This window comes from Mus caroli, chromosome 8, assembly GCF_900094665.2.
Source record: "Mus caroli chromosome 8, CAROLI_EIJ_v1.1, whole genome shotgun sequence".
Lineage (NCBI taxonomy): Eukaryota > Metazoa > Chordata > Mammalia > Rodentia > Muridae > Mus > Mus caroli.
The window spans coordinates 32,735,453-32,762,028 of NC_034577.1; the positions used below are offsets into that span (position 1 = coordinate 32,735,453).

Genomic DNA, 26,576 nt, shown 5'->3' on the forward strand with positions numbered 1-26,576 from the left:
AGTATTTCAAGCAGTAAGCTTATGATATGTTTCAGCCACAATAGGAAAGTACTATATTTAGAAAATATCTATAGCTTGTGACATAGATTCATAACAAATGTGAATGGAAATCTTGAAATGACTAATAATCTACCTTAGCATAAAGTTCCAACCTCCATTTCTTAAGTGCCTGTCAAGCTAATAAACTACCACTATTAAATGAGGTCCATAGATCATGAATCAGTTTTTCTTAGCAAAGGAACCACAGAGAACATTTATATCCCGAGAAACTGAATAAAACTACTTTCCCCTCATCACTTTTCTGGGAACCCAGATATTTTCCCAAGAGACATGTACACCTGCCGTGTTGCCTATAATTTTGATAATGACATGCAGGGTCTGTGTTCACTTCAACACTGTCCCTGAACTCATTTCTGTGAATATTTATACAATGTCCAAGTACAAAAATTTTCTGCTGACCTGGGATGCAATAGTAGCTTTTGTCTGTAGTCTCAGACCTTGACACACTAACTCTCTTGGTCTTTATTCTGAAGTGTGCCTCCATTTGTCTGCTGCAAACTTCTTTGCTGCTTCTATCAGCCTCCTCATGAGTAATACTAAAATAAAGCATTATATTGTTACCACACTGGTGACAAGATTGCATGCCTGATTAGAGTTCCTGTCCTGTCAATGTGCCAACATGGTTGAAGTTCTTCTGGAACACAACTGAACATATGTCTGAGGGGTTATTCTGAAGTCCAAGTTCAAGAACAATATTGAACTGATGGCTAGAGCTCACTTTTTACCTCAAAGATTTACCTCCAATGTGTTAAGGTGAATTTATAACAAGTCAGTAAGTCAATGTCATAATTACCATGAGACAATTTAAGTGAATACATTCTTTTACACATTCACAATATACTTTATAAATATAGGCTTACTTTTATTTTCTCCTTGTCAGAACTTCCAAAATACCATGTAAGGTCTGGATGTGGATCTGTACTTGTGTGTCCATCTGCTGCTGGAGGAAGCCTCTCTGATGATGACTGGATAAGGCACTTATTTATAGTATGGCAGAATATAATTAGGGGTCATTTGATTAACACTTGTTAGTGTTTGTCTTTCTATTAGATCTATGGGTTATCTTGTCTCTGATTCTTGGTTACCTCAGCACCATCAGCCATGTGTTCCCTTTCTTGTTTAAGAAATCTTGTAAAAATCATTTATTTCATTTCTTTGTTTTGTTTTTGTTTTGTTTTGTTTTGTTTTGTTTTGGTTTGGTTTGGTTTGGTTTGGTTTGGTTTGGTTTGGTTTGGTTTGGTTTGGTTTGGTTTTTTGAGACAGGGTTTCTCTGTATAGCCCTGGCTGTCCTGGAACTCACTCTGTAGACAAGGCTGGCCTCGAACTCAGAAATCTACCTGCCTCTACCTCCCAAGTGCTGGGATTAAAGGCGTGTGCACCACCACTGCCTGGCTTCATTTCTTATTATAAAAGTATTCAAGTTAAATACAAAGCAAAACAAGTAAAAAGAACAACCCTTTAAATATTACGGTGTGTCATTTTGAGGAAACTGTTTTAATAATCTTAATAAAATAATAACAATGATCACCACATTAGTGAATACACTTAGACTTTTATGTTACTGTTTTAATTCAGTATAGTTGAGAGGAACAACTAGTAGTGGTTCTATCTCAATGCAACCTGTGTCTCATATTTATACTTCATGTTTCTTCTTGTCAAGAAATCAATATAGAGTCATCTGTGGATGTCAAGGAAATATAGTTTTGTGAGCAGTCAACACAATGTGAAATTTATGTTTAGTATTATGTAGCACAGCTAACTCATATTATCTTCTAAACATTCTAATATCTGAGTTATTTGTCTATAAGATGAATCATGAATTCCCTCTAGGTACTGATGGTTTTTAAGGTTTTGTTTTTGTTTTTATCTTTTAGAAACCCCACTATCTAGACATGTTACTAAAGATTCTTCAACATTGACAGAGCTCAGAGTGATATTCTCTTGCATCATTCATTTCTCATTTCTTCATTAATTTAACAACTTAAGTGGTTTCTGATTGTAGCTACAGTATTAGTACTTCCTATTGTGCTTTTTAAATACTTCTATCATGTCAGTGATAAAACAAAGAAAAAAAGAAAAACCTTGAAGCTCATTTCATTCTGACATCGATGCAATTCATTCACCCATTAAAGTAGTTTAATCTCCATTAAATGTAGAAATTATTTCTGTCTAATATTTAATTGTTTTAATCTTTTAAATTTGTGTAATGAAATTGAACAACACTGGTGCTTATGAGATTGGAATGCTCTGTGTGTTCTGAAAATCTTTGTCACTCTGTAATACTCTAGAGTCATAACGAATAGTGACTCCCAGCCAGGAGGAAAAGCATGGAGGAAATTGTGGGTTTCACTTAGAACTTAGAAATCTTATTAATAGATACTCTCTATAAACCATAAACAAACCAGCTGATGTCTCTCTACAAGAAAGAACATACAAACCTAATTGCTCATGCCTTTCAATCACATTGAAGGAGAAAGCATGAATCATCCCCATACACTTCAACTCTCTCCTAAACCGCTACTGGAAGATAATGATTAGGGCACTCTTGCTATAACTTATAAGACATACAGAAATTGTGGTTCTTGGTTTAGTTAAGAAAAAAATGATAAACATTTGTAGAAGCATCAATTTTATCTCTAACTAGGTATTCCAACACAATGAAAATGTAGCTGTCAATCAGAAAAGAAATGAGCAGCTCTGTGATGTGGAATGTTAGGTAGCACCGTCCTGATTACATGATCCCTCTACTGTGGTCCCTGTTTGATTTTCTATATTAAAAAATATTTAATTAAAAGGTCAACTGTAGAACTACATATGTCTTCATCTAGAAAAAAAAATCTGGGTAGACACATGATAGTTTTTTTTTTTTTAATCAAGTTCCAGTACTGAATCTTCTGAGTGTGCAAATGTTGATTTATATCTATGTCTTCAAAGCTGTTATGGTTCCAGGATTTAAATAAATTAGTTCTCATTCCCTGGTCTGGATATTTGAAAAATTCAGTTAGAACCTAATTAGAATTCCACCAGGGCTTCTGCTCCACAGATTTCCACATCACTCCTTACAAGGACAGAAATCCCCTACAACGTCTCAGAGTGGATCTGGCTGCTCAGCTTTGAGCATGACAAAGTTGGAATAGGACTGAGCTTCAGAAAGTCTAACTCAAGATACCATACACTTCCCAGAAGAGTCCCAGAGGGGACAAAGACAGCCTGATCATACGATGTGAGGAAAAATTCCTGCCAATGCAGGATGTCATGGTTGCCCCTTCACATACATTACTGGCATAAGTAGTCACTTTATTCCTATCACATCAGACGGAGAAAGCATAGTGGATAGAGCCGAGTGGATCATGGAAGTTCTCTTTAAAAGTTCATTAACTAGAGAAACAACCAGTGTCCTTCAGCATAGTGAAGATGCATATCCACATCTGACTGACCCCAATTTCTCCTGTCAGTTACACTCCATCTCAAGCCCACTCTAAACACATGCATGACTCTTAGGATGAGAGTCATGATCAAAATCGTAACCTAAATACACTTTTATTTTCAAATTTCTAAATATGATACTATAGAAATGTCTAGATTTTTTTCCTTTTTGCGGTTCCATATTCAATAACCATTTTAACATCTTCACTTCCAAATATTCTCAGATAAATCCACTTCATGATATGGATGGGGTGGGAGGCTTTGATGGAAATGTTTTTTTTTTTTTTTTTTTTTTTTTTTGGGTGAGTGAACACATACATGCATAGGACCTTGTGTGTGGAAACCAGAGGGCAACTTTAAATATCATTTCTCACATGCTTTCCAGAACCTTCCTCTTTGGAACAAGATTTCTTACAGGCATGGACCTTTTCAAGGTAGGCTAGCTGTGCATGGAACTTCCCATCTCACCATTCTGGGGATCTCAAATGCACAGAACCACACCCTGGGATGCTGTGATGTTTAGTGGTATTCTGGGTATATATACATCATTCCTCACACTTGTGAGGTAGTACAGCAGGTGAATCATTTTACCAGTCCTATTTACAATTTATGGAGAATGAAACAAAATATCCAACAAATATCTGCCTATGATTGAAGATTTCTTCATATTTAATCATCTACTATCATAATAACATCTCACAACAACCCAACAAGCTAATGGAAATTGCAACATCTTTTTTACTGGAAGAAAAGTTCTTGGGGTGAGATAATTTGTCAAAATGCTCTGTCATCCATCAGACTCAGCACAGGGTCCCCAATGAAGGAACTAGAGAAAGTACCCAAGGAGCTGGAGGGGTTTGCAGCCTCCAAGGAAGAACAACAATATGAACTAATCAGTAACCCCAGAGTTTCCTGGGACTAAACCCCCAATCAAAGAAAACACACAGAGAGACTTATGGCTCTAGCTGCATATGTAGCTGAGGATGGCCTAGTCTGTCATCAATGGGAAGAGAGGCCCTTGGTCCTGTGAAGGTTCTATGCCCCAGAATAGGGGAATGCCTTGGACAGGAAGCTGGAGTGGGTGGGTTGGGGAGCAGAGGGAGGGAAGAGAGGATAGGGAATTTTCAGAGGAGAAACTAGGAAAGGGGAAAACATTTTAAATGTAAATAAAGAAGATGTCTAATAATAAAAAAAGAAACAACATTAAAAAAAAAAAAAGACACACAGTTACAAAATGCTCAAGTTGGAGGCCAAGCCTAAACCTTTGTAAGTCACCTACTTCATCTCTTTGGTTTTGTATCCAGGCCTTCTGCCAATAGCCATTCAGAGGATCATGAAGGAACTAAATTCCCTTTTTGAGTTCTCCAACCATTGCAGTTACATAACTGAAAAAAAGTACACATATTGCAACACATAAAATCTGTATTTTCTTAAACTTTTGTTAATGTTCTTGAAAACCAAGATACATACAATAGGAACATTTTCCCAGCAGTGTCACTCTTGTTATCTGTCCCAAAATCTCTTACTTCAGTAGCCAAGAGTTATGTACCAACATATCATCACAACTACTTCCTTCAATTGCATATATTTTTCTTCTAAAGGTTTATTCCTAAATGTAGGTACATCATTCCTCTTTATTAATCATTAAAATAATTAGGAGTATTTTTCCTTACTCCCCAGGTTCAACCATTCCTGGTCTTAGTAATGTTAGTACCTTGGCACAAAACATGACAGAGCATTATTAAAATGCAATATTATCAACAGCATAACAATTCCACAGTCCAAGATCATGGCTAAACACTGACAGCAAAGGAAAATTCCAAAGATAAAATTCTTCCATTTCTAATTTGCCTACAAAATTGCAATCAACTAAAATCTTTCTATAACCAGATAATCTTTATATATTGCTGAGTTAAAGTTAAAGGAGTTTATAATATCATTTGAAAATAAAATTAAAGTAAATAATTCAACTCACAGCTATACATATACACACAGACCACAAAAAAAAAATATTATCCTGCCTGTGACATTTTGCCTTACTTCACTTTTTCTGGAAATGATACTTCATCCCATGATCTGAAATAAAACTCATTTACTATAAATATTTTAATCAAGATTCAACGAAATGTATATTGTGAAAATTCAAAGGCATTCTTTTGCCTTTTATCTCTGTTTTATCTCTGTCACACGGGGAAAATGTAATCTATTGTGATGGGACATTCATTTGACTTCTCAATTATACCAATGTCAAGCTTGTGTGTACAGATGCCTTGATAGAACTGCAGTTGCACAATGTACATTGTTATTAGACTCAGAACAAATAAAGTACACTGGGCTGATGTAAAACAAGAGCTCGGCTTTATAGATTTAACAACAGAGCAAGAAGCACATTGATTCTTCATGCAAATGCCACAGGCTACTTCTACTTAAATTGGTTTTGGTTTCACTAGCTCAAGTGATTTTTTTAATACGGGAATTGATATCTGAATATGTCATGTAGTTATTTTATCAAGTCATAAAAACAGTAGAAATAAAAGATGGAATGACTGAACTGTCGAGATCTCATGGAGAAACTATCAGGAAAGTCATAAAATATGTATAATTTGGCTGAAATATTATTATATGTAATGAACATTTTAGGACCTATAATTTTCGTTTCCAACCAAAGAAATAGCCAAGAGATCACAATAATTTAAGAACAACCCAAAGCGGCATGACTTCAGTTTTATAATGATTTACCACAGAAACAAAATTCAAAAGTTATTTACTTTATAAACTGATTCTGTCTCAAAACAAAAGCTTTCTTTGGTTACTAAAACCCTTTGGGCCTATTATTAATACTGTTCAAAGAATACAGTTCTCATTTTAATGTTGCTTAATCTTTGTATTTATCATTCATAAAGAAATAAAAATATTTGACCAAAATTACTAATTTTTTAAAATCATGACCAGTCAAAGCAGCTATCTATCCTGATGTCTATAGTTCGCTATTTCTGATCACCTTGTGTCTCTTTTGTTCCTAAAGATTATGAGAAAAAAAGCTTGAAGAAGCTGTAACTGATGGATAGAAATGTTTACTTGGTACATTCAGTTCACATTCAATCTCCAGAATGGTAACAAGAAGGAAGACGTTTGAAAAGAAGTTTCTAAGGTAGTAAATAGCAATTTTACCATGTTAATAATACCTGATAATTATGTGGACTTCAACTATTAGGGAGAGCTCATATCCTGTAGATTTAAAAAGCAAAAGAGAACAATTTTTTTTCTCTAGAAGATCCAAATAGAAGTCTTTTCCAAAGTGAGAACTAGGCTCCATCTTATTGGTTGACTTGGTTGACAGTCAGCGGTAGTAAGGGGATTCTGGGAAGGGTGCCAGCCGAGGCTTCAGCATTTCGGAAAGGTGGTGACTGATCCAATTAAGCTGGAGCACAGGGTCCATTTGAGGAGAAAAATAAGAATCGGATGGTAGACTGCTTTTACGTCAGGGAGAGTCTAATGACTGACTGAAGAGACTTCTTACCAATAAAAGAGTCAGCTAAGATTTTATTTAAGATGGCATAATTAGATCACACTTCAGAAATATGCATTTGTCTTCAGTGTATGGAAAGAAATAAGAATTAGAATGAGTGCTAGGAGAAAAATATCAGCTAAATAGGTTCCTCCAATAAGACAAATATCTAATAAGGACTTAATAGGGATTTAATTTAATTTAATCCTACAGAGAACAGAAAGTTTAAAGGAAACGTGACACTGTCAAGAAAGAAGGGACAGGAAGCGCATCACCAAAATAACAGCAAGCTTAAGAGGGCAGAGGGAAGGAAAGACTACTGGTGCTTCCGAGTATTTAAAAAGTAAGAACGTTAAAGCTACTAAACACATCAGTCAACACAGTAAGTGGAGGGTGATCTTCATGAGCCTGTATTCAGTTTCCTGGTATTTTATTGAGAATTTTTATATTTATGATCATCAGGGATATTTGTCTACAGTTTTGTGGGGTTGTTGCTGTTTCTGTTGTTGTTTTTGCTGTTGTATCCTTATCTGGCATTAGAGTAATAGAGGCTTCATAGCAGGAGTTTGGGAATGTTCCTTCTAAATCTATTTTTTCTTTAATTATTTAAAAATACTGGTTCTATACCTTCTTTGAAAATCTGATATAATTATAGGCCTACACCTAGGAAGGATTATTATTATTATTGTTGTTTCAATTTCATTTATTAAAAGTCTGTTTAGGTTGTTGGTCACTTCTTGATCTCACTTTGGCAATTTGGCTGAGTCAAGAAATCTATCCATTTCTTTTAAATTTTCCAACTTAATGGAGTACAAGTTTTGAAACTATTCCCCTATAATATCCTGATCGTCTTTGGTGTCTATTATAACGTTTCTCTGTTTATTCCTTAGTCCATTGATTGGGGTCACCCTTTTCTTTCTCTTGTTTAGTCGAGCAAAGAATCTATCTTGCTTCTCTTCTTTAAAAACAACCACTTAAGATTCATTGTTTCTTTGTATTGTTTGATTTCTTTCTACTTCAATAAATTCTGTTCTGGTTTTTATTATTTCTTTCTATCTATGGAATTTAGTTTTGGTTTGATTTTTAATTCTTGTGTTATATCTTTAAGTCATTTATTTCTGCTCTTTCTGATTTTTAATATAGGCAATAGAACTATCAATTTCTATTATATAGATGATTTTATTGTGTCCCAGAAGATTCATGGTGTTTTCAGTTTCAGTTAGTTCCATGGTTCTCTTATTTCTTCTGTGACCCATTCACTATACAGTAATGACTTACTTAATCTCCATGACCTTTTGCACTTACTGAAGTTTTGCTTCCAGTTTTAAGTTTATAGCATATTAGTCAGAAAGGAAGTGTGGAATTATTTCCTATTTTCTAAATTTGATAAGATATGCTTTGCATCCATGTGTCAACTTTAAAGAAGATTTCACAAATTTCTTAGCATGCATAATCTTCTGTCTTTGTGTGGAATATTCTGTGATCATCTAGTAGATCCATTTAATTCTAAAGTTTCTCTGTTCAACCTTTGTACCTGTTTATCAGGACAGTCAAGGCTACTCAGAGAAACCCCATCTCAAAAAAACAAAAACAAAACAAACAAACAAACAAACAAACAAAGTGGTACTGAAATCAGCTTATACCTTCACATCAGTGATAATCTGTGTCATTAACTCCAGTACTACACTTTTCATGGAAGGGATTGTAATAGAATTTGTTGCACAGATGTTATATGATTGAGGTGTTTTCTTGGTTAGTTCTTGACAAATACAAAGAAAGCCACTTTAGCTTGCTTCCTGATCTTATTTGCTTGGATTTTTTTTTTTCATCTTTAGAAACTAGGTGGACATGGCTTAGTAATCCATTCAATTAGCCGGTGTCTTTGGACTGGGAAGTTAGAACATTAATGTTTAAAGTTATTATGAAAGGTATGTATTGATATCAGCCACTTTGTTTTTGTTTGTGTGATTAACTGGATGGAGGTTTGGTTTGGCCTTTGTTCACTGCTAATATACCCAGTCGTGGCATGTTGTTTTGTTTTGTTTCCATTTAATTGTAGCTTCAATTTGTTTTCATTCTACTCTCTTAGTTATGCTTATCCCCTATTTAGTCTGAAGTATTGATTCCAGTATTCTATTTAGGAATGTTTTAATGGACATGAATTTTCAATTATTTCAGATAGTTGTTCTGGGTATAGTAGGCTAAGTTGGCAGTTGTGGTGCTTTAGAACTTGGCATGCATTGCTCTGGGCACTTTGGACTTTCACAGCTTCCGTTGAGAAATCAGTTGTTATTTTAATGAGTTTTCCTTTAAAATGTTTCCTTCTCTTGCAGCTTTTCAGGTTCTGTATTGTTTCCTTGTTCTATATGCATAGCATTTTAACTTTGATATTTCATGTGGCATTTACATGCAGAAGAATGAAATTAGACTCAGCTGTCAATACACACACACATAAACACACACCTACACACACACACACACACACACACATTCCAAGTAAATCAAATATTTCAACTTAAAACCAGAAATTAAAAGCCTTATATGAAAACATAGGTAACATTCTACAAGAGATACATGTAGCACAGGACTTTCTCAGAATGACTGTGTTTGCCTAGAAATTAAGACCAAGAATTGACAACAAATGAGCTCCATGTTTAGGAAAGAACTTGTCTCAAATAAATAGGTAGAGAATAATAAAGTAAGATAGCCAACACTTTCCTATGGAATGTCTGTGTACACAAAGATGTACGCACACAACATACATATGTGTATATATTGATACACATAGAAAAACAGAGAGATAGAGGGGGAAGATGATAATAAAAATAAACTACCTAAATAAATTGTTCTAAGCCATAAAGATATAAAAAGGCAATAATTATATAAAAACAATTGCATTTTTAAGGTTTTATTTCTGACCACCAATAAACATAAGATACTATTTATGACATAAGGAAATGTATTGTTATTTTCTTACTACAAAGATAAGTTGTACCACCTTACCATAAGATGTATATATATGTCTATTAGCTAATTACAGTTGCTTCTCTAAGTTAATTAAGGCATGGCTGTATCTTCAGTCATAAAATAATTTTGATCAATTAAAATTATATTAGCTATTATATGAGAGATATGTCTGAGAGGTATTCCCTTATATTTAAAATACATTCATTTTTGTTCATTTGGTTTGTTGGTTGGTGGTTTTTCCCCTTGAACTAGAAGTTCTGAAAATCCAATGCTTGTTAACTGATATTTATGATTCTAAGAGGACAATCCTGAGCAAAGAGGCAATAAAAACAGATTTCTATTTAGGCGAATAAAACAAATTTGAATTCTACCATCACTGAGATACTAAATTAACACTAGAATTGAATAAACTGTATTAGTATTGATGTGGAATTGTAAGAACTCTAATGCTACAGCCCAAAGCACTACAGTTCAAAGCACCTAAATAGATGCAGTAATCATTCCTGGATCAATCTTCCCCTGGTATACCATCCTATATAAATTCCTAGTGACTTCCTTTCCGCTCCTTCTCAACCTTTCCACTCTATCCATTAGAACTCCACCCCATCAAAAACTTCCTTAGCTTTTTGAGCTTATTCCTAAACTTAGCCTTGATACTGTTTTAGTGCAGAGTGGCCCTCTGCTGTCTTCTTAGGTCTTTTCTCCAACACACACTAACTTTGCAGTCATACCCACAGATAAGGGTGACCTCTACCTTACGTGAAGAAAACTACTTTGCAAACAAGGGAGACTACTACAGAAAACCAAAACCAAATCCAAAATGCAGAGTTCCTAAACCTCAGGGAACATTGCTGAAGAGGGTACAGTAATACTACAAGAGCCAGATAATCAGGGAGTTTTCTGTGATATTGTATCTCCCACTAAAGTCAGAAGATCCACCCATAAAGTCTCATCAACATGACTATCCTCACGCAAGCTGAATAAGTATTACACTAATGAACATTTGCAAGATGAGATGAAAAAAAAAAAAAAAGAGCTGATGAGGCACCAATTTTGCACAGAAAATTTTAGACAACTAAGAAAGGCTGTGAACAAATTCAGTTGTTCTCCCCAGGGAAGAGCACACCAATTTGTTGTTGTCCAGTGCCAAATAATAAGTAGGATTTTGGACTGAACAAGTTATATTTTTGAATGTGTGTGTGTGTNNANATANANATATATATATATATATATATATATATATATATATATATATCACTGTGTGGTTAAAATGGACAGTTTGAAGTTAGAAAGCTTCACTTAGCATTTTATGTTTTCTCTATCAATTCCATTCTTATGTTTATCACTAAATGCTTTTTTTGAACATAACAAAAGTTATAGCATCAACAAAAGTGGACAGAATTGAGTACTTAAATATACATTTAATGACAACTTTGAACACTTAAAGGTATATAAAGGGAAAGTTGAAGAATAAATTTAAATAAGTAAAATTGTCATAACTGTATTTTGAATAATTTTTGAAATTAGAGATAAGTATATAACTTAGGTTAAATCAATATAGTTTGTAAGATTTTAACTATATTTTTGCAGCAAAAGTAACTCAACCCCTGAATATTTATTAGATAACTTTAAGAAATTTGGGCTAAGATATAAGGTAAAAGTAAATAAGGACATAGTTGAAAATCTATCCCCATTCCATCCCGTTCAATTTTCACTCTTTCCCCCCACATTCTCTCCCTCCTAGCTTCATGTCTTCTTTCTCCTTTAAAAAGCCACTCAGTCCACTTAGTACTCTGATATGTGCATGGCTAGCAAGTAATTCATTAGAACACTGATCGCCATTATTCCTGGAAAAAAAAAAAAAACTTACCCTGGTAGCAGAAGCTACTAATTTCTAATAGCTAGGAGTAGACCTTTCTGAGCTCCTCCTCCTTCCAGGACGGAATGGGTGCAAGCTTGATCTTCTGCATGCAGTCATAGCAGCTGAGAGGTCATTCCCACTTTAACATACTAAGTGAGGCCAAAACCTCTAATATGTCATCTATTTTACTTAAGGTAACTGGAGCACTGGAGATGGCATTAAAATCATCCATTAAAGGGTAAAGAAAGTGAGGAAATTAACACAAAAGTGGCTACATCATTTTCCTAAATTCTAAAATAATTATTGCAAAAAATAAAAACATATATATATATATATATATTTGTCCAAGCTATTTGTTATTTAAACCATTTCAAAGGCTGTCCCAATACCATTTCTTTCATTAAATGTTCTAGATGTTAATAGTCATTGAGGATTATTTGTTTTAATTTTAACTCATCCAACTTTAATGTGTCTGTGAGTATAAATCATTTAAATAATGTCTAGTATATTAGCTAATTGAAATTAAATTTGAAATCAAAAACCTCTGTGCAGCTCTTAATTGCTTCTTAGGTTCTGTCAGGAACATTTGCTCATGCTAGACATGCACGTCTCTCTGTGCAATCTCATACTCGTTCCTTGCATCATAAGGAGCTCACATTATGATTTATCTTCCTAAGGGAGAAATATTCCTTGTAGAGGTCATTTTTAAGAAAACTCAGACATGAATTTTGAACACTTTGACTTCACTTCCCCTCTCCAAGATAATTGCCTTATCCAGGCTGCTGAAGGAGCAATTTTAAGGATATAATCTGCCAATCGGTCTTTAGAGAGGCTGTGAGCAAATGAAAACAGCAAACTCAATAAGAAAGGAAGAGCAGGTGTGCCTTCAATTAGGAAGAAAAGAGAAGTTCCGGATAATGAGACTATGATGAAACTAGTGAAGGATACAACATGTAAAACACAATCTTAAGCTTGATTCTGTTTCCACATGCTCATCTCCATGCCTCCTTAATTAAATGAGCAAGTGCGTTTGCATGCAATCTCAAAACAAGTCCCTCTTTTCATCTTTAAGTAATGACAATGTGGATTGCTGAATATGTAAAACACTGTGAGAAATTAGTTTACAAGTCTCTTACTTAACTGAAGTGGATTGTAGCATCTTGTGGTGATTAAAGTTACAGTGAACATCATCTTTGCTCTTCAAATATTACTATGTGGACATTATACATGTATATCAAACTATTTAGACCTTGAGAAAGTGCATCTATATAGATTGCCCACATTTTGTTTTATTCTAATATGTATTGATTTGGTATCCCCAAGAAGAAAATTGATTAATGCTTTAGGGAAATGATGTTGCCTGAATAAAACAATTAGATTCTTGCTGAACCATTTATTGTAGTAACTGTTGAATTGTTTAATAAGTACAGATTTCCCATTTCTGTTTAAAGAAGTTGTACAACTAAATTATTCTAATGACATTAGGATAAGCCAAGGCCAAAGGATATGAGACCACTGACACCATGAGAGACTACTGATTAGCATATTTTGTTTGTTTTAAGGAAAATTATGGCTTCTTTTCTTCCACATAAGTAGAAGATATTGTAGTCTTAATAAAAAGACACCGATGAGTAATATAAACTGAACTACAGCAACCTGACCACTCTGCTAAATCCTAATCAGTTTGGGGGTGAGAAGGGGGACTCCTATCAGCCATTAAAAAGTCTGCTTCTTTATTGAAGAGAGAGGAAGGGGGGATGTTGGGGAGAGGAGAGGTGGAGGGGAGTGCTAGGAAGAGTGGAGGTAGGGGAAATGGCAGTCAGGATGTACTGCACAAAAGAAGAATGTTTTTAGGGCCATGTATACCTTCACTAGGAATAAATAGATGAAACTCATTTTTTTAAAATGAAAAAGTCTTGAGTCATCTCTATGTAAATTGAAAGAGTAACAGAAGAGTACAAACTGTAATCCAATGATAGAAATGTAATTTTTCTTCCTTCTACTTCAGTGCCAGGAGAATATACTCGCCAGTTCCCTGAGACTATTTTCATCAATAGAACACTTCTTATATTCCTGCTAGTTCAAGGAGGGCCTGATGTCACAGAGTATCTTATGAACAACACATCTCCTGTCATATACATCGCTATTAACAATGGTCCAGAGCACTAATTTTATTCTTTGTTACTATGGTTGGAAGAAAGGATATGGCTAGTTTGAAGAAAATGTACTTTTGTCTACTAATTTAGTTTACTCTAAATATATATATATAAATCTAAGAATTACCAATAGCACCATATGTGATCTGTAAAAATATGCTAAAGTTCTTGAAAAAATATCCAAAGGATGATATGCTCTTACCTGCTCTTACCAATTCACCATTAAAAAATAAATAAATAGAAAAAGATCTGATCATGTTCCTGTAATTCTACCTTCAGAATGTCAAGTGCCTTTAACCAGCACAAGGACAAAATATGTTCATCTTACTTGTAACTGCAATACAAACAACGTTACAAGGTGACAGAGTGGCAGAACTATGAGAGAACAAAATACTGTCGTTTTTGCACTGTTTCTCTTATATCATGCTATAATGAAGGTGAATATTTTGGCTACAACCGCAACTAAACATGAAATCAACATAAAGATAGGTGGCAGGGAAGGTTCTGACTGGTCAGCTCAGGACTGTTTGGTTCTTGTTGGGGGTAAGGGCACAAACTGATAGATTCTGTCCACTCTTCTGACATCACCCCTGGCTTCTGTCATTTTCAGCAGGATAGGAAACACTGGTCAGTGTGGTAGTTGGCACTTTTACTAAAATGTAGGGACAGATATTAGACTAAATTACCATTTTTAGAAATTTCAATGATAATTTTCATCTGAGTTCTAGTAATATCAAACTCTGCCAACCCACATAGCAAGGCCCTAGATTCTTACCTCAAAACCAGAGGATGAGGCAAGGCTCACCAGGACCTACAACTTTACTTGATTGGCTGTTGTTATTGTTGTTGTTGTTGTTGAGCATTGTTTTCACTGAGAGCTTTTAAATGTTAGCATATATAATATTATTTGTCTGCTTTTGTTTCACAAAAGGTAAAATTCTCTAGGAAAAGCAAGAAGTAGCGATTTAGGCTTAAGAAACAAAGTTCTATGAATTACAAAGAGCCACATGTGCAGCCCACGAACAGATTTTTGGTTTTTGTTTTGTTTGTTTGTTTTGTTTTTTTTGGTTTTTGTTTTTTGTTTTGTTTTGTTTTGTTTTGTTTTTTTGTTTTTTTTTGAGACAGTGTTTCTCTGTGTAGCCCTGGCTGTCCTAGAACTCACTCTGTAGACCAGGCTGGCCTCAAACTCAGAAATCTGCCTGCCTCTGCCTCCAGAGTGCTGGGATTAAAGGTGTGCACCACCACGCCCGGCCAGAATTATTTTTAATTTACTAAATATACATGCAATAAATTCCATGTCATAGAGCAAACATCACAGGAGGTTGAAAGGGAAGGCTAAGGAGGTCAAAGCTGTCTTTGGCAACATAGTAAATACCAGGGCAACCTGGGCTAAAGGAGATCCTGTCTCTAAAGCTCACGAATAAATAACTAAAAACCTTGAAAAACGGAGCTCATCTGTCATACATGTAAACATATTTGAATAAAATTTGCTTTTCTACTCAGAGTTCTCATTATGTGTGGATTGAGAGATTTATTTTTACTGTGAAACTTTTCTTACGCTCCTTATAAAGGACGCTAAAATTTAAAATATCTACTGATGTTGGGACTCTTTTTCTCCTGTTGGGTTGCTTTATCTAGCCTTGATATGAGGGCTTGTGCTTTGTCGTGTTGTATCTTGTTATGTCTTGTTTGGTTGTCTTCTCTTGGGGGCCTGCTTTGTTATGAAGAGAAATGGGAGGGGGAATGGATCTGGAGAAGAGGAGAAGTTGGGCGGAGGCGGCTGGAAGGACTGGAGGGTGGAGAAATTCTGGTTGGGATGTACTGTTATGACAGAATAATCTATTTTCAATTAAAAATACCTCAAAAAACAAAAATATTTCTGAAAAAACTTATATAAAAATAATTATATGAGAGCTATATGTGGTAAAGCAGATTATGTGCCCTATTAGAAATAAATAAAATACCAAGAATGTGAGACTAGTTGAGCACAAAAGTAGTTAAACTTGGTGAGATGTGAAATTAGATTTTAATGCATGCAAAACACATTCCAATGCATATTTTTAGGTAGAGGCTGATTGACTTTTCTCGGTGTTTAAAATTAAAAGCTGCCTTTAGGCGGTTAAGAACCTTTAGAGAGCATTTGATAATACTAAACTCAAGCACTTAGATTTAGTTCTACCACAGAACTGTGCAAAGATCAAAGCCTCATGCCAGGAAAGGTTTTGGTATGCCCATGTGCCAGTTCTGTCCCACATAGCAAGTTCATCAGATTCTTTTCCCAGGTCATGAACTATGAACTATGGGAAGTATGCCTACTTTTTCTAATATTAGGATCTTGTTTTACTCGTTCTCCTTTGCCCTCTTAAATAGCCATTAATGATAATAATGGAATAACACCTAATAATGGCTTGATAGGTCTATGCTAACAACGATTGATGAATGTACTCAATAACTATCTTATTATAGTCCTATATCTACATGCAGAAGGAATAACTTTTAATCTCCATATACCATTAGAAGGAGATGGCATTTAAATGATAACTATCTCATCAGAAGTCATGTAGCTCACAAGGAGAGTTTGAAATAATTCACATAAATGCAGCTTCAAAGCTGAGCAAAGCTACGTAAGCCCTGGAATTGGCATGTCATAATTTGCTAGACTGCATTTCTCTTTAACCATCAATGAGTAGATGACAACTCATTTAACTCTCAAGTTCTCTATGAGCTAAAAATGTTTCCAAAATCCCTATACTGAAATTACATTCTACCTAATAACCATGTATTGAATGTTTTAACGCAAGGCACTCATCTAGTAGTAGAACATTAGCCTAACATATAATAGTCTTCACTCACTACTTAAGTGCCCTTCTTTCGGTGTTTTAACAGTTTGTAAATTTTACTGAGAGCATACATAGGAATTATTGTCATGATATGTCTCTCCATAAAGTGTTTCTTCTATCAGTTTAAGACAGTTTGCTTTAATATATACTGTGGAGCCATACAAGCATGTAATTTGTAGAAAATATAAACTAACAATCTCGGTTTTACAAACAAGGTTAAATATATTGATAAACAATATGATGTAGTAACCCTCATGCATCATGTACAGAGACTCAACTATGGATTCTGTTTGCACACATTATCATTTGTTTCTTCTTACTTACTTGTCCAGAATAAGAAGTGCTAAATTCAATATGATGGTCACCTGGGATGGGTGTTCTTTGTCTTTCATGGCTGTTAGAGTGTGATGGGATTGTATTTCAGGATGTGGTCTTTATTCATATCACATTAAATGTCTTATGCAGTAATGCCAGTATTATTAGGAGCCAGAGTAGGCGAATGATTGCCATGAATGCTGCATAATGTAAACCTCATCTAAATGAATGTTGAATGAAACAAGGGTTTTTAACTAATAAGAAATCTCTTCAGGACATACAAACCATTTGCATTTCTTATTTGCATTGATATCATGATGACCTTGTAGAAAAAAAAAAAAAACTTTAGTAAGGTGAGCATTGAAAAGCAATTTTTATCCACAGATATTTAATTCAACAAATATTCATCCAAAAAATTGGGTGCCAGGGATAAATAGTTTTTCAAGTATAAAATTAACTTAGGATAGTTTGAAGAGGAATATATAAGCAAAACTCTTTATCTATTAATTGTGTGGTTATACAATATCTGCAACAAATGGATACAGACTTTGAGATAATTTAAAGAGCAAAGAGAATACAGGGACTTTAAAATCTATTTAGCAATCAAATATTGAGAGAAATCACAGAACAATATGCTAAACTTAGAATTTTTTGAGAAATTAACATATGTTCCAATAAAAAATATTAATTACCAGAGGTAAATATGGTCAAAGCATGTTATAAGCACATGTGAAAATGTAATAATAAGTTCTGTGTAAACTTAATATACATTAATAAAATACAATAGGTTGATTTTGTAGATGTGTTTAGATAAACTGATATTGATGTCCATGCAGTCCTACTCCAGACATTTTACCTAGTTCTCTTCCATTTAGTGTAAGAATCACACATAAAATAGCAAGCCTATTTTTCCTGCCTTCTACCAAAGTGCCTAACTGGAGCCAAAAGGAGAGTAAACACAGACATCAAAGCTCCCAGGTGTAGCAAATAGAATGATTTTCTACAGGCTAAATTTCTGAAGAATTTTCAATATAACAAGTCAAGTTCTAAGCATTTAGTTTTGGAAATACAAGGATACAACTAGAGTAAAAAAACAACAACAACAACAACAAAAAAAAAAACTTTAGATAAATAGTAACAGTATTTTCCTCAAAAACTCAAAGTCAGAATTTGTATCTAGAAAGATAGATGACAGGGGGGAGAGAGAGAGAGAGGAGAGAGAGAGACATAGAGAGAGAGAGAGAGAGAGAGACAGAGACAGAGACAGAGACAGAGAGACAGAGAGAGAGAGATAGAATACATGATAGATAGATATGCACATATGTGGCTGTGTATATGTGAGTGTTTGTGTGTAGGAGTATGTAAGTGTGTATTTGTATATGTATGTGAGTATGTGTTTATGCATGCTAGTGTGTGTGTGTGTAAATTAGAAAAAGAAACATTATTCTATGTTAAAAAAAAGCACTGGTCTCAATCAAAAATTAAAAGCCATAAAGAAGAGAAAAGTAAATTTGATCACTGTTGGTGTTCAAATTCAGTTGCATATAATTACATGTTAATAAGCACATAGCTTTAGAAAAACTCCTACCCACTTAAGCTAAAATAATTATAGAAATTTGAGTCAATTGGGGGACTTGTTTTTCCCCTGGAGACAAGAGATTATAGAATCCGGACTATACCACATGAGTTACTTTCCACTCCATAAACACATAAAGCAAACCACATGACACCTAAAATTCTTCTAGCCTGTGGCTAATATAAAATTGAGTTTATATAGGATTGCTTCTCTCTAATTCAAAAAACAGACTCACAAGTATGGACTCTAGGAAAGAATTTCTACAAAGTCCTTGAATTATTAAAAAAAATCAAAATAAAATCCTAAAAATCTTCAGTGTAATGGGACATTTGCAATAAGAAAACTCTCAGCTACAAATATATTCTCCATAGTATCTTATCATAGAACTTCATAACTTGTACACATAAAATTCAAAGGGATAATTTTCCACTTGCCAAAAGACAATATCTTATACAATATCATAAAATAGTAATAAACTTTTTAAAAGCATGAATTTAAGTAACTAATCATTACTAATTTGCAGTAAGCACCATTTATGCTACATTTAGCTAATATGTTGGACCAAGTAATAAACAAACCAAGGGCCAGGCTTAAATGAATAACATTCTTTCTCATAACTGAAACTTTCGTCTTCCACAAATTATTGCTAAAATAAGTCAGCAAGAAAAAAAAACCACATACATTTCATAATTTAAAAAGCAAAAATATATAATTTATAAAATTAAAACAACAAAATAAGATTAAATTCAATGAACAGGTTCAGTACAAGTTTAAAAACGTAACTGTTTATGCTTCAAGGAAATTCAGAACCCATACAGTTATTGACTGCATTCTGGTCTTAAAGTCATGTTAAACAAACCTTATAAGAATATTTAATTATGTGGGGCTAGAGAGACAGCTCAGCAGTAAAGAACATTGGTTGCTCTTTCTGAGGATCAAAATTTTATTCCCAGCACCTACATGCAGATCACAGTGGGCTATAACTCCAATCCCAGGGGAATGTGGCACCATCTTCTGGCCTACACAGTTGCTGCAGGTACACAGCGTACATACATACTTGCAGACAAAACATTCACACACACAAAAAAAAAATATTTTCACATGTTTAAAAGAATATTATAAAAGTTCTCACCTTTGAAATGTAAAGAAATAAAACAATTAATAAAAAGGTTATTATGAAACAGCACCCACTTCCTCTCTCTCTCTGTCTCTCTGTCTCTCTCTCTGTCTCTCTCTCTCTCTGTCTCTCTCTCTGTCTCTGTCTCTGTCTCTCTCTCTGTCTCTCTCTCTGTCTCTCTCTCTCTGTCTCTCTCTGTCTCTCTGTCTCTCTCTCTCCTCCCACCTCACCCTGAAACTGACCAAAAACTATATGGTGCAATATGCAGTGTATAGAAATGAAGAGGTAGAAAAATTATTAATTGTCTCTTCCTCAGAAGAGTTATTGATCAATAAGTAGAAAATCACTTGGCAAAGAATTAAAGATGTGATCTAGCAAATACATAGATAGTATTATAAGATAGAGAGAAGAAATGAATGATCAAGAAGAAATTAATTGTTCAGTGAAGTTTAGGGACTGGGAACACCCTGGAAATGGGCAATGTCAACATAATGCTGATCATGCTGTAGGATGCTGAAGAATAGGGATTAAAATAAACAAGCAACAGAGAATAAACCATAAAACTTAAGCAGATAAGGAATATACTACTGTTTGATTCTTCAAATAATGTGTAGAAAGGTAGAATCGTGGATGGGTTGGGAATTAGGCTGCTCAAGGCTAGTTAAAAGGAGAGAGGAAGCCATAAACAGGCTACCAGCCCTTCTTGTCAGACAGTCTCATAGGAAACTCCACACGGGGCATTGTTCTTAGCACAAAACTTCAGTTAGATTTTTGCAAACTTATTTCTACCTTGTTCTGTGAATGCCTATATTACGTTACAATTATAAGTCATATGATTATTGTCACAGAACACACAATATACTCTAATTTCTACCAAAGGAAATGGATACAAAAATTACAAAGCCAGATACAGACTGATTTTTCAGGTAGCTAACAGAACCAGTTCATTTGGCTCAGATTTCCAACACTTTGCCTGGCTTCGTGGAGAATCTAGATCAGCCTCACTGTTGCTGAATAATCAGACTTACTGTGTTAGCATAGTATCTTCCAGCCATGTTAAGAAGACATCGCTCTCATATTCTAAGAAACAGCTAATAAACTGAACTATAAGGGCCCTGATTACCGTGCCCAACATACAGAAAATCAGCCAGGCAATCACCAAAGTTGTAGCCTCTGTGAACACTTAATGCAAGAATTTTACCAAGACATAAAATGAAAATTGATAATCATCTTCAAAGAATATGTGTTCATTTACTTCAGTGGGAGGAATCTTGTCAAGGCTGATAATTGGCTACTGTTGGGACTATTTTCCAGAGTTCTTCTTCTCTTCCTTTTACAAAGTACCCTCAGGCATTTTCAGAAATGTCTAAATCTCTTTCTATTGAGATTCGGGAACAGCCTTTGTGCTTCAGTGTCGATTCCTTCCCAACTTATTCTGAGTTAACTTATTTGAAATTAAAAAGAAGACAAGATTGTTTAAATCCCTCGGTGGTGATACTGACCCGGTTCCTTATATTAATCTTATTTTTCATATGTTACAGGCCCTATAATGACCACCAGTACTGCAAGAGCTCTACACATGATTCTCAGGAGAGGCTGTAACAAACACAGGCCTGTTGCTTCATTTAACAAAAGCTGTGAAGAAGAAAACAAACAGAAAGTGATGAGGAGTAGGATGAGGATGAAGAAAGCAATGGCTCTAGAGAAGGCTCCCGAGAACTGATGCCTGAGTGAATGCTAAAACCCAGTGAACTAGAGGATGGTTGTGAAACATCTAGACAGAGCTTTCTAAAGTTTGTGAAACTCTGTGGCAGAGACCAGGAAGCTCAAAGGAGAGCTGGCTGCTAACACTGTGTAATTACTTAGGCATTTAAGATTTCCTACAAACTGTGTGCAAGGAGGAAGGAGAAACTGAACAAGAACAAACTCCCAGAAAACAGAAGTGGTAGGAAGCAAACATGAACATAACCTATAAAAGATTCTGAAAGTGACAGCACAGATACCTAAGAGTTCCTGTTATTCATATACATTTGAAAATATTCTACTGTCAAATCCTCAATAAGAATTCAATAATGTATATGCCAAGAGCTTAAAGGCTTATAGCCAATAACACAGCACTGAATCAGAGGTCTTTTAATGTAAAATTTAGACACTGGATTATTAAAAATCAAGGGGCATGATAGAGTGTGGGAAAATATTCTTATGGGACAGAAGCAGTGTTTATTCTTGGTTTTTGTGGTTACTTAGAATCATTTTCTTTCAGTTCAACTGTAAGCTACAGTAAATATTTATAATTTTTCATTGAATTTTCAGCTTATCATCTTGCTTAGTTTAAACTTTGATACTATTTGTCAATAACTTAACAGATAGAAAAATTGTATTTCAGTCTTTGAATTCTGATTTTCCTGAATATGCTTGAAAGGAGTGTCATAACATTTAATGATCACATTTTACAAATTTAGCAAATAGCATATCTCTCTAAGCATCAGAAAGTAGAGACAAAGAAGACAAAAATCTAAGTCTAAGCATATGTTTCAGATGATGTTAAAATGCAGAAGTATATTCATATCAAGGTAAAATACAAAATACCACTTTACTATATTACCTATAAAATGTTTCCATTCCTTAATTTCCCATTGTCTTCTTAAAAGTTATTGAAACCTATGTCAAGTGTATATAAAAATAAAATGTATTTTGTCCAAAATAATTACTACCTGCCTTGTACTGGCATGGGTGAGAAAGAGATGTTCCTACCCCCACCCTGCCTATGGCATTCAGGACAGCTAGTCCCAATATCATGAAAGCAAGAGAGCAGATCAGTCCCTGCCTCTCTCTGGCTGCAGCAGTAGGGAGAGTAGGTCCTGCACCTTGCCTGGGAAACATAGTAGAGCTGGCCCTGCTGGCTGGCTGGGTGTTGCCCAAGGGCATGAGAAGTAAAGAGCTGGCTCTGAACCCTTGCTGGCTTTCATATTGGGTGAGCTGACTGGGGCGATGCTGAAGATCTCACACTAGTGGAGAGGGTGCAGAAGGGCTGAAAACCTGACCAACTCAGCTTCAACTCAGGCTCAGATCCAGGGCTTTGAGTTGGCCCATCCCAACATCTATCCCACTTATGAACTGCAGGAGCAGGGGAAGGAGCTGGCCCTACAGATCCAAAGCTGCAGGATCTCCATGACATGGGCAACAACAGGACATCCAAGAAGAGTGAGTCCCGGTAAGGATTCAGTATTGATAGTATAGCAGGAACGAGAGGCCTTGAAGCATACCAATGACTTATTGCAATGAACATTTGCAAGTACAGATGAGTGAACAAATGGTACACTGTGTGACACACTACAGCTTTCATGGTGAGACAGAGTAGTTGGGATCTTTCTTTTTCTTTTCTTTTGTGTGAAGTTGTGAGGGTGGAGGGCAGATCTGGAGGAACAGGGAGATGGGTCGGGTTGGGTTGCATGATGAGAAATCCACAAAGAACCAAGAAAAAGGTTTGAAAAATCATCTTCATAAGGAAAGAAATGTTCAGTGTGTATTTTATCTTAACTCTAGTTCAGTGTGTATTTCATCTTAACTCTAAACTCTCGTTCATAAAGAGAGAGAATCAAATAAGTATATGCTACAGAATAGTATTTATAAAGATGAAGGCAGTTACATATTATGACCTGACTTAGAAGTGTATAAAATATACTTAGCTCCATTGTATACACCTAAGATACATTTAATTGTTTCCACTGTGATTTCACATCCTGTCATTACTAAATGGCTATAACTTCTTTCAGAGGTGATTTAATGAGGATGCTTATCATTAGGAGAAGCACATGGAAGTCCTCACCCTTTGAACCCTGACTCACTAACATATGAACTTTGAGAAAGTTGATGAGATGAAATAAATTCTGTGTCTGTTGCCTAGAGCAATCAACAGATCAAAACATTGATTTTTATAAAGTGGATTTGAAAACATTAAACAAAATGCTGAGGTAGATGGGTTTATTTACTTTCGCTTCTCCTAAAACAATGTTTCCACATCAGATAAAAGTAAGGAGCATTAGAATTTCATAGATGGGGCAGTATATGTAATTATTCTTCACAAAGGCCAACTTTGAAAGCAATGAAAAGTGAAATAGTGACTAATATCAGAATACATTTGAATAGGAAAAAAGTTTCAGAAAGTCAGTGTTCCAGATCAGACTGTCAGTCCAAGGTCACACAGAATTTCACTTTGTGGCAAACAGGTTTCAAAGTTCCTGAGCTTCTGCATAGTGAAATGACACACAGGCATACCTATATAGACATAGGGTTCTCATTCCAACTGTGCACCTACAGTTTGTTACGTCTGATAAACAGGAAAATTCATAGAGGGCTGAAGCCTTTTGCAAGATATATGTAACAGTATGGCATGGTTTTCATGGCTGAAAAATTTACAAATTATGGTGCCACAGCAAAAGAGCCTTATAATCTCAACTACATATACATTTGTTTATAATAAACACTTACTTATGAAAGTATAGAAGACTAGAAACACTGTAGTATGTGCCCAATAGTTAGATTAGGAGAGAAGTAGTTAGAATGGAAACACAAATATGCCCTTATGCTAAATGCAAAGGGTATCAATATCAGATGGAGACATTGTCAGTTTTAGGACAAAAAGGATTGTTAAAGTTAAATAACCAAGCAGCTGCTTAAGGTAAGTGAAATGTATTTTGTTTCTAAAACTTGATAAAATGTCTCATGTTGAGGGAGAGGCAGAAAGCTCAAACACAATTCTATAAATCTCAAGGCAACAATCTATTTCCTTGAACTTGCATTTTCTTCGCGCGCATGCACACACACACACACACACACACACACACACACACACACACCCCAAAGTTTCAAAGTCTCTTTTTAAAATACTGGGCACATAGTATCTTTTGAAGCCACTATGTGGAAAGATGAGAGATTATCAACACATGTGAAAACCAGAACATGATTATGTGTGAGTTAGTAACTGAGCATCAGAGGTCTAGCTAAGGCGAGTATAGTATAGTTCTAGTTATCCCAGAGTTAAGGGTTTCGTTTTTATCTAGTTCAGACACAACTCAGAATGTTTATGGCTGACAGCCATTTTTTTGATTCCATGGAGGCAAAGACTACACAGGATGCTTCTATGAGGAAGAGCAGCATAAAGCAATTAGATACCCAATCCTGTTCTGAAGTTCAGAACAGCTTCATCCTGTTGCCTTCTCATCACAGAAGCAGTCATACTGCAGCAGTGACAGGCACCTTGCTGCTCCAAGGAGAGCTCTTCAGAAGAACGGCAGCCTCCAGCACTGATAGGGAAAGTGGGGAGCAGCTACAAAGTGATGATTCTTCAAGGAAATAAATGTTATGTGCTTATTCACATCTGCTTGACCTAGAAATACTTCAACTCAAAAGGTTTAGAAAATGCCCTCAGAAAGCCGTATTAAGTATCGATCTCTCATGAATATATAAGAAAAGCCTTTCTCAAGCAATACGCTGCTATGCTTTTATGAGTTTATACATAAAAGTCTTTTTCACAAAATTAGAAAAAATATTAAAAAATTGTGTCAAAACTTAAAAACAAATTTGTTTTATAGGCATGTATTTTAATTTAGTTAAATATCAAGAATTTCCATTGGTGTCTTTAGCCTCATTGTGATTAAATCATCTAATGATCTTCTCAGAATTCTGCTTTTCATATATCTAAGTACATGATAATTCATATTTGTATATGTGTGTATTAATTTTAAAACAGAAACTGAATGTACAAAAAATCCAATATAGAAAACCCTTGCTATGAGTCGAATTTAATTTACCCTTTTTAACAAAATCAAAATTTGTACTAACATGAAAAGTAAAATAGTGGAGAAAATATTTAAAATAATTATATAAGATTTAACTTTTCAGAGTTGTGTTAAGGTTATAAAACTATTATGTTCACTTTATTAGCCATCTATCACATTAAAAGGAACTTCTTTGAGATAAACACTCATGTAGCCTGGTTGGCATCAAATTCACTGTAAAGTTGAAGATGACTTGAAGTCCTGATTCCCTCCATTCACCTTCCAGTTCCTGGTATTATTAACATGTGAGCCAACCTAGGCTTCCATCCTTACTATTGGATTTATTACCAAATATCAACCTAAAGTATGTTAGCCCAGATATTAGGGATGAACATAATGGGTTGTTATTGCTGGTGCTGTTGTTGTTATTGTTGTTGTCATTGTTATTGTTTAAGGCATGCAAAGTGAAGAGCTATTCTCAATGAAGAAGAAACACAGTGATTGCAGTTCAAATGTCACTAATCATAAAGAAAGTTAAAGTAGTCTTTTCTTCCATGAGGCATGCCTTCCAGATATCTCCAAGTTTTAGACTATGTAGGGTAGCACAGAATGTGGAAATAGCAGACAGAGAATTGAGTCATTATTTCATTTTTAAAATTAACCTTTTGATTTTTCTGAGCTACAATTTAGACTCACCAAATGAAAATATGATATTGATCACATAACCCGGCTTGATGTTCAGATGAGAAATACTTGCAGAATGCAAACAGTTGTGCTAAATGTATCAGTTTGAAAATTATTTTCTTTGAAGAAGATATAAACCTGCCATTTTCCAAGAGAGCAGGTAGCCAAAGATCAGAGAATTAAGAGAGCATATGACCATGAGGTTTCTTATACTTTTTCATCTTACAGTCCTAGAGAGTGTCTCTGGTGAACTCTAAGCTTAGAATAAGCAGAATTGATAATATCC

General features: G+C 34.9%; 1 protein-coding gene across 1 annotated transcript in view; it reads right to left on the bottom strand.

Moving 5' to 3' along the window:
- Sgcz (sarcoglycan zeta) overlaps nt 1-26,576 on the bottom strand; it is a 1,036,157-nt gene that overhangs the window by 1,002,137 nt on the left and 7,444 nt on the right. The gene's annotated exons all lie outside the window — the stretch shown is intronic.